This window comes from Equus asinus, chromosome 6, assembly GCF_041296235.1.
Source record: "Equus asinus isolate D_3611 breed Donkey chromosome 6, EquAss-T2T_v2, whole genome shotgun sequence".
Classification (NCBI taxonomy): Eukaryota; Metazoa; Chordata; class Mammalia; order Perissodactyla; family Equidae; genus Equus; species Equus asinus.
The window spans coordinates 15464752-15472420 of record NC_091795.1 but is presented as its reverse complement, the minus strand read 5'-3'; positions in this window follow the sequence as shown (position 1 = coordinate 15472420).

The window sequence follows — 7669 nt, the reverse complement described above, 5'->3', positions numbered from 1 at the left end:
TATTAAAGCTTTTGCTGAAGAAAATAAGCTGCCCTTGCTTGTGGCTTACCACAAAGGCTTAGAGATGGTGTGGCTCACAGGGTCACCTCTCCCAGCCCAGATCCAGAAAGCCAACCCCAGCTCTAAACATAGACCACAGTAAACTTGTGTCTTAGCTTGCTCGGGCTGCCATAACAAAGCACCGCAGGCTGGGTGGCTCAAACAACAGGAATTTATTTTCTCTTAACTCTGGAGGATAGACGTCCAGGGTGAAGGTGCCAGCAGGATTGGTTTCTTCTAAGGTCTTTCTCCTTGGCCTGCAGATGGCTGTCTTCTCCCCTGTCGTCACATCATCTTCCCTCTGTGTGTCTGCGCCCTAATCCCTTCTTCTTATTGGGACACTAGTCATATTGGATTAGGGTCCACTCTAGTGGCCTCATTTAACTTAATTATCTCTTTAAAGGCCTTATCTGCAAGTACAGTCACATTCTGAGGTACCAGGGGTGAGAACTTCAACTTGTGAATTTGGGGGTCACAATTAAGCCTACAACAGTTTGGAAGCCCAGCGTCCTGGGAGAAGAGATCATAAATAGAAGAGAGCTCTGGAAACCTGCTGCAGCCAGTGCAGAAGTGTCCAGCGGACGCACAGAGCCGCATCCTGTAAGGGCAGCAGCTGCTGGGACTTCTAGGGCCCCCCGGTGATCCAGCACATGTCTGGCTCCAGCCACTGCCAGGAAAGCTGACTCCCAATTTGGCCACTTTGAGTTTAGTGTCTAGCCCCACATTCTTTGTAAACTCTTCTTGTGCTCAGAGCTCGGAGAGGACAGTGCAACTTGAGGCAGGGGCTCCCGGGGGGCTGCCCTACGCTCCGCCTTCTGCTATGGCCTCGTGGGAGCGTGGGCACCTGGTGGAAGTGCCTGATGCTTACCGATGAGAGGGTAGATGATGTGGCGGGGTGTGCAATAACGAAACCAGTTTGATCATTTCCGTCATCCCTCTCCTTTGGGAGGAAAGATGGAGCATCTAAATTTAAGGGCTTCAGCTTCTGAAAGCTTGGGTTTACTTGGTCTAAAGGACTCCCTAGTGATTTGCCTCCAGTTTCCTTTGTCTCAGTAGCAATTTCGCATTTCCCTAAGTTTGATACCAGAATTCTTATCCTTGTGTGGAATCTTTCGGCCACAACTTGTTCTTTATTGGACAGTGGGCTTAATGTTGAATCTGGTTTTCTGCAAATGTACTATCAACTGTCAAACGAGGGGCTCAGCAAGGAGGGCTGCTCATGCTCAGAGGTGTACAAGTCTGGAGGCCGCTGGTCTTTCTGCAAACACGTGAGGGTGCTTTTAGAGGTTAATAAGCAAAGTCCTGGAGTGCACTCCAACAGCCAGCCTGACTGCTATTATTTTTAATAGTCTTCTTGGCATCACAAACACATCTTTCCTGTATTCCATGCTAATGAGGATAATTTCCCTACGGAGAAGGCAGGAAGGAAGCTAGACAATGCATATAAAGCAAATGTCAACCACTGCCTGAACACCTGTGCTATAACCCAGGACCATGCATTCGGCTTGCATTATTTCTGCTATTTTGTCCTAAAAAGCCTATTCACTAGAGATTATTTTCATCTACCAAGGAATAAATAAATGTTTCCCTCCACATAGGAGTTAAATGGAACTGACCAGAAGATTCAGGGGTGGGGTTGGGGAAGCAGATCTTCATCCCTCACCCCATCTTGTACGTCTGTAAAGAGGGACTGGGAAGGCCCCATCTTCTGACTGGCTGATCTGCATGGCTTCCTTCTCCTGGTAATAAAAAGCTTTAAATGCACTCTGGGCAACTACGTTCTGCATAAAAGCCCATTTGGATTATTTTCTGGATGACTACTTCTTGGTAATAATTAGTACTGAGAGCAATGTAATTACATTACATTACAAAACTAACGTAAAAGGCCCTGCCTCAGTCTACCACACGTTGCACACACAGAGTAGCTCCAGTCTGGGGAGACCACTCTGTCCAAACTCCTTTCCAGGGCAAAGATCTGTACAGCATCCCGGAGGGACAGCCATCCTCCCTGAACTTGCTCACTTTGAGTGTCAGAGAACTCACTCCAGACCGGGCATCCTGTCCCATGCTGGACAACTCTAATAGTTAACACATTTCTTCCTCTGTCTTTCTCTTGAACTTTCATTCCTGATCCTGGTTTGTTCCCTCTGGAGTTACACAGAATAAGTCAATTCTCTCTTCTTTCTTCAAACGTCCGAAGATACTTTTCCTGCCTCCCCTTGGTCTCTCTGAGCTAAACATCTCCTTTCCCTGAAGTCTCTTCCACAGGACACTTCCTCGCCACCTTGATTGTCCTCCCTGGACCCTCTTAAAGAAGTTAGGGCCTTTAAGTGGGATGCACATCACTTCTGCTCACAATGCCTTAGCCAGAACTCAGTGACAGCGTCCAAGGAGTGATAGGTGTGTGCATTGGGTGGGAGAGGGTGGCTGGAGTGTCATCTCTGGCTGGACAACTGCTTCCAGAAACAACTTCCCACCGTGAAAGGGGATCACAGGTCTTTGGTGTACCCTCTTAGCAATCTCTGCCATACAACCTAAGACAGACTGCAGTTCGGGAGGGGTTAAATCAAACTCTCATACAGCGCTTATGGATATTTTCTTAACTCCAAGTAAAATGTTAACTTTAAAACAAGTAGGAACTTTTCACTTTAGGACCCAGAAAAAGAATAAGAAACTGCTGTACTAGGTACTTGTTGCTATGTGACAAATCACTCCAAAACTTAATGGCTTAAAACAATAACAAACATTTAGTACCTAACGATTTCAGTGGGTCAGGATTGGGGAGCAGCCGAGCTGGACAGTGGGGCCTGGGACCCCTTATGAGGCTGCAGTCATCTGAGGCCTTGACTGGAGGGGCCAGTTCTCAGGCGGCTCATTCACAGGGCAGGTGGTGCTGGTGGCTGACAGGAAGTATGCTAGTTTGCTAGGACGGCCATAACGAAGCACTGCACACTGGGCAGCTTAAACAAAAGAAACGTATTTTCTCACAGTTCTGGAGGCTAGAAGCCTGAGATCAAGATGTTGGCAGGGTTGATGTCTTCGGAATCTCTCTCCTTGGCTGCAGAAGGCCATGTTCTCCCTGTGTGGTCACATGGTCTTCCCTTTGTGTGTACCTGTGCCCAAATGTCCTCTTCTTATAAGATCACCAAGCATATTGGATTAGGGCCCAAACTAATGACCTCATTTAACTTACTTACCTCTTTAAAGGTCCTTTCTCTAAATACAGTCACTTTCTGAGATACCGGGTGTTAGGACTTAAACATATAAATTTTGCAAGGACACAATTCAGCCCATAACAGGAAGTCTCTGTTTTTTCCACATGGGCTTCTCCACAGCCTGCTTGGTGTCCTCAAGACATGGTGACTGACTTCTCTTGGAGAGAAGAGTCCAAAAGGGTACAAGGTAAAGGCAGCAAGGTCTTTCATTACCTTGCTTCAGAAGTTGCACATGGTCACTTCTGCTACATTCTAGAGTTAGAAGTGAGCAATAAGTCCGTCTCACACTTGAGGGAAGGAGAATTAGGCTCCACTTTTTGAAGAGAAGATTGTCAAAGAATTTCTGGACATATTTTAAAACCGCCGCAGCTGTTGTAGAAATATTTCCCTGTTGTTTTCTCATAGGATCCAATATAAAGATGTCTGTCTTTCCATTTTTTTATTCCTCAGTCTTCCATTTAAAACAGTCACAAATCTAGAGCTCATCTCACCGATTGCATTCTTCTTAAAATTTCAGGGGCACATATATTTGCTTAATGCTTTTTCTTCTTGATGTCTTCTCTCCTGTGAAATAGATAAGCATCCTCTCCTCGGTGGATGAGGAGACCTTGCTTATCCTCCGGGTTGGCAGCCTTGCTCAAGCTAGACACCGTAAGTGTAGTCTTAGGCAGAGACTTATTCAAATCTGCATGAAGTAGGGAGGGAGGATATCGTCAGGGTTTTCCACTTGGTTCTATAAAATGGCTGCTTTGAGGAGAGGAGTGTGACAACTCAGGATGGATGGAGTCACAAGAACTTCCCGGGAGCCGTAGATGATGCTGCTGATGGTTTTCAACATTAATCAAAGGATAGGCTTGAATGAAGTGGAGAAAATCTCATTCATCAAAATTCCCCTCAGCAAGATGACTCCATTTGTTTTGAAGTTCTGTTAAGCTGCTTGCAGCAGTGAGTGAGTGTGAGGGGCCAAGACAGGCCTGATGTGCTTGAGACAACCAAGAGAAATTTGTCCTGCTGGTGGGAGTGGGGCTACGGGACTAGGAAGCTAGAAAGGGCTACATCCTCTAGGAACTGTCCTCTCCATGTGACCCCATCCCCAAATATTTAGCAGGCTTGACCAAGACAAAGAATGCCAGGTGTGCATGCAGTTCTTCTGCAGACTGCTGAAGGGGCCGAGTTCTGGAGAAAGAGCAACAACCAGCAAAACGCATGAGTTCCAAGTGTGAAGGGGGCTGTGGGAATGCAAGACCCAGGGCAAGCAAGGGAAGGACATGACCAGGACATTGCATCACAGTGGGGTCTCTGTTGGCAGCTGGATCAACCTGGGGCTCCTGTTTCCAGCAGCCCACAAGTGCAGGCATTTCATCCTTGTCAGAAGCTCTGGAAGGCGAGGTGTGCCTCAGAAAGACTGCCTCAGCAATTTCCCTTCTCTCCCACAAGTTTATTCCCATCCACATACAAATATGCTCTTGTATGTCCCTTCGAACAAACAACAAACATCTCTGTCCCCCCTCTAGTAATTGCCACCTCTTTGGCTCCCTTTCACAGTACAATTTCTTGAAAGTTGAGTACAGCTGATGTCTCCACAGGCTGGCTGGCCTCGACCCACTCTACCTAAGCTTCTGCCCCAATATTCCACATAAACTGCTCTCGTCAAGGTCACCTGTGACTTCCGTGTTCGCAGAGCCAGTGGTCACTCTTGTTCCCATCTGGCAGATCCCAGCCTACAAAGCTGATTCCTCCCACTTCCTTCCAGCACTTTCTTCTCTTGCCTGGCTTTCCTCCTCCTTCACAGACCATTCCTGTCTCCTTTGCTGGCCCCTTTCTCTAAATCCCTAAGTGTTGACATGTCCTAGGATCAATCCTGCCACCCTTCTCTTCCTCTTCCTGACCCTTGAATTCCTATCCCATCTACATGCTGATGATTTCCAAATGTACAACTTTCCACTTAGATGTTTAACGGGAATCTCAAATTTAAGATGTCCAGAATGGAACTTTTTGTGGCATGTCCTCCCCACACCCTACTGATGTAAATGATTTCAGTACTCACCCAGGAGCCCCAAACCAAAAACCTAGATGTCATCTCTACTTCCAGCCTTTCCTTCTCACACCAAATCAAATCCACCACCATGTTGTATTTTATGCTACCTTTAAAAAGTGTTTTGAATCCATCCACTTCTCTCCACCTCCATCATTTCCCTCGGCCAGACCACCATGATCCCACATGAACTGTGTCAACAGCCTCCCAGCTTCCTGCTTCCCCTTGCGTGCCCAAACAGTCCATTCTCACCCTTCAGCTACAGCTGGCTTCCTAAAATGCAAACCACATCACCTCCCATCACTCCCCTTCATTGACTTATCAAAGCACTCAGAACAAGATCTATCTCCTCCCGTGGCCTGCCAGGCCTCCCACACAGGCCTGGCCTGCTTCCTGACGTCTGCGCTTGCTTCTTTCTCTTGTCCCACACATGCCAGCTACACTGCTGCTTGAACATGCCAAATGTAAGGACCTGGGAACTTACAGAGCTGTTACCTCTGCCTGGAGTGGGATCTGGGATCACTCCCAGATCTCTGCATGGCTGGTTCATTTTATTATTAGGCCATCTCTTCAGCGAAGCCCCTCCTATCCACCCAGTCTCAAGTAGCCTTTCTGCCACAACCAAGTCCCTCTTTCTTAGGCTCACCATTGCACTTAGTGCTATTTTCCCATGTTTTTCTCATGTTTCATGTATATGTATTTGCTGTGTCCCCTTCCTGCCCCAGTAGAATGCAGGCTACTCATTTGCTCATCTGGGTGCCTCCAGGCCCTGGTAGAGTGTCCACAAGGATGTGTTGACTGAATGAAGTGAAGGAATGAAGGAAACACCCCATAGTCTGTGTAGGTACTCATGATTAAAAATTACAAAACAAAAAAACCCTCACACTTTCTCCAGTCCTTCTAAGGAGTTGAAGGATGAAGGTGAAAGTGGTCACCCAGGGAAGCATCATGAGGTACGTGCTTGTCTCCAGGACATATGTCTTAGTCCACTAGGGCTGCTGTGACAGGATATCATAGACAGGGTGGCTGAGAAACAACAGAAATTGACTTCTCACAGTTTTGGAGGCTGGGAAGTACAAGAAGAAGGCGCCGGCAGATCCAGTGTTGGGTGAGAGCCCGCTTCCTGGTTCATAGACTGCCATCTTCTCACTGCGTCCTCACATGGTGGAAGGGACAAAGGAGCTCTTTGGGGTCTCTTTCATAAGGGCACTAACTCATTCATGAGGGCTCCACTCTCATGGCCTAATCACCTCCCACAGGCCCTTCCTCCTAACACCATCACACTGGGCATTAGGATTTAACATGTGAATTTGGGGAGGACACAGACATTCAGTCTATAGCCACACAGGAGCTCTCGAGGTTAAGTTCAGTGCTGCCTTGTCTGTGTTATGTCTTTGAAGACACAGATTCACTTCCACACTAAAGCTTTTTAAAAATACGGACGTCAACCAAGGATGGTGTTTAAAAGCCTGGGGCCTGGAGTCCCTTACCAGGTGCTCACCTGCTGTGAGATCTTGGACAAGTGACTTTAACCTCAATGTTATCAGTTTCCTCATCTGCAAAGTGGAGATAAGTACTTACCCCCAGAGGACCGTGGAGAGGATTACAAATCATACACGTGAAGCACTCAGAGCAGTGCCTGGCACACAGGAAGGACTCAGTAACTGCTCACTGTGTTTCTTCTTAGGAAAACCAAGGCTGGCAACTCGTTGTAGATTTTTACCATCTCCACTGCCACTCTAGACTTCCTACATCATCTCCAAATTTTGGCCACTGTCTCAGTTCCTCTCGTTATGGCAGAAGGTCACAACCTCCATGCAGGAGGTGGCAGCTGCAAGACCACTCCTCTGAATTCTCCCAGTGTCCTAAAAATCTGCACCCTCCTAACTTTCCAGGTGCTAGAGAGAATTAAACCAAGTCCTGAAACACACAGAGAATATCAACATCTATTTGAACAAAACCGAAACAAGTACTTTTGATCTCACAGCGAAATCTACTGTCTTAGAATTGTTCATCTGAAACGTTCTGCTAATAGGAGAAATGATGGTTTGGGGTAATAACAGCCAACATAATTTTTTTCTAGTTAAAACTATTCATGTCTAAGCTTTTGGAGGCAGGCTAGATGGATGGAATTCTTGTTTAGAGCACTTTCACCAGGGAATTCAGTATTGATGTTCTCAAAGAGAATGCAATTAATACATCAGTTTGAGTGGGGAAAAAAACTATCCCAGGACCTTTTCAATTAAAGTAGACCTGATCCAGTTGTGTAGTTCTAACAGAAAAATAATTATTCATGAACATGGAAAATACAGTAAAAGTAGCAGAACTTAGGGTATACAAAATCATATTATAATATACATGAGGCCTGACTGATTCTGAT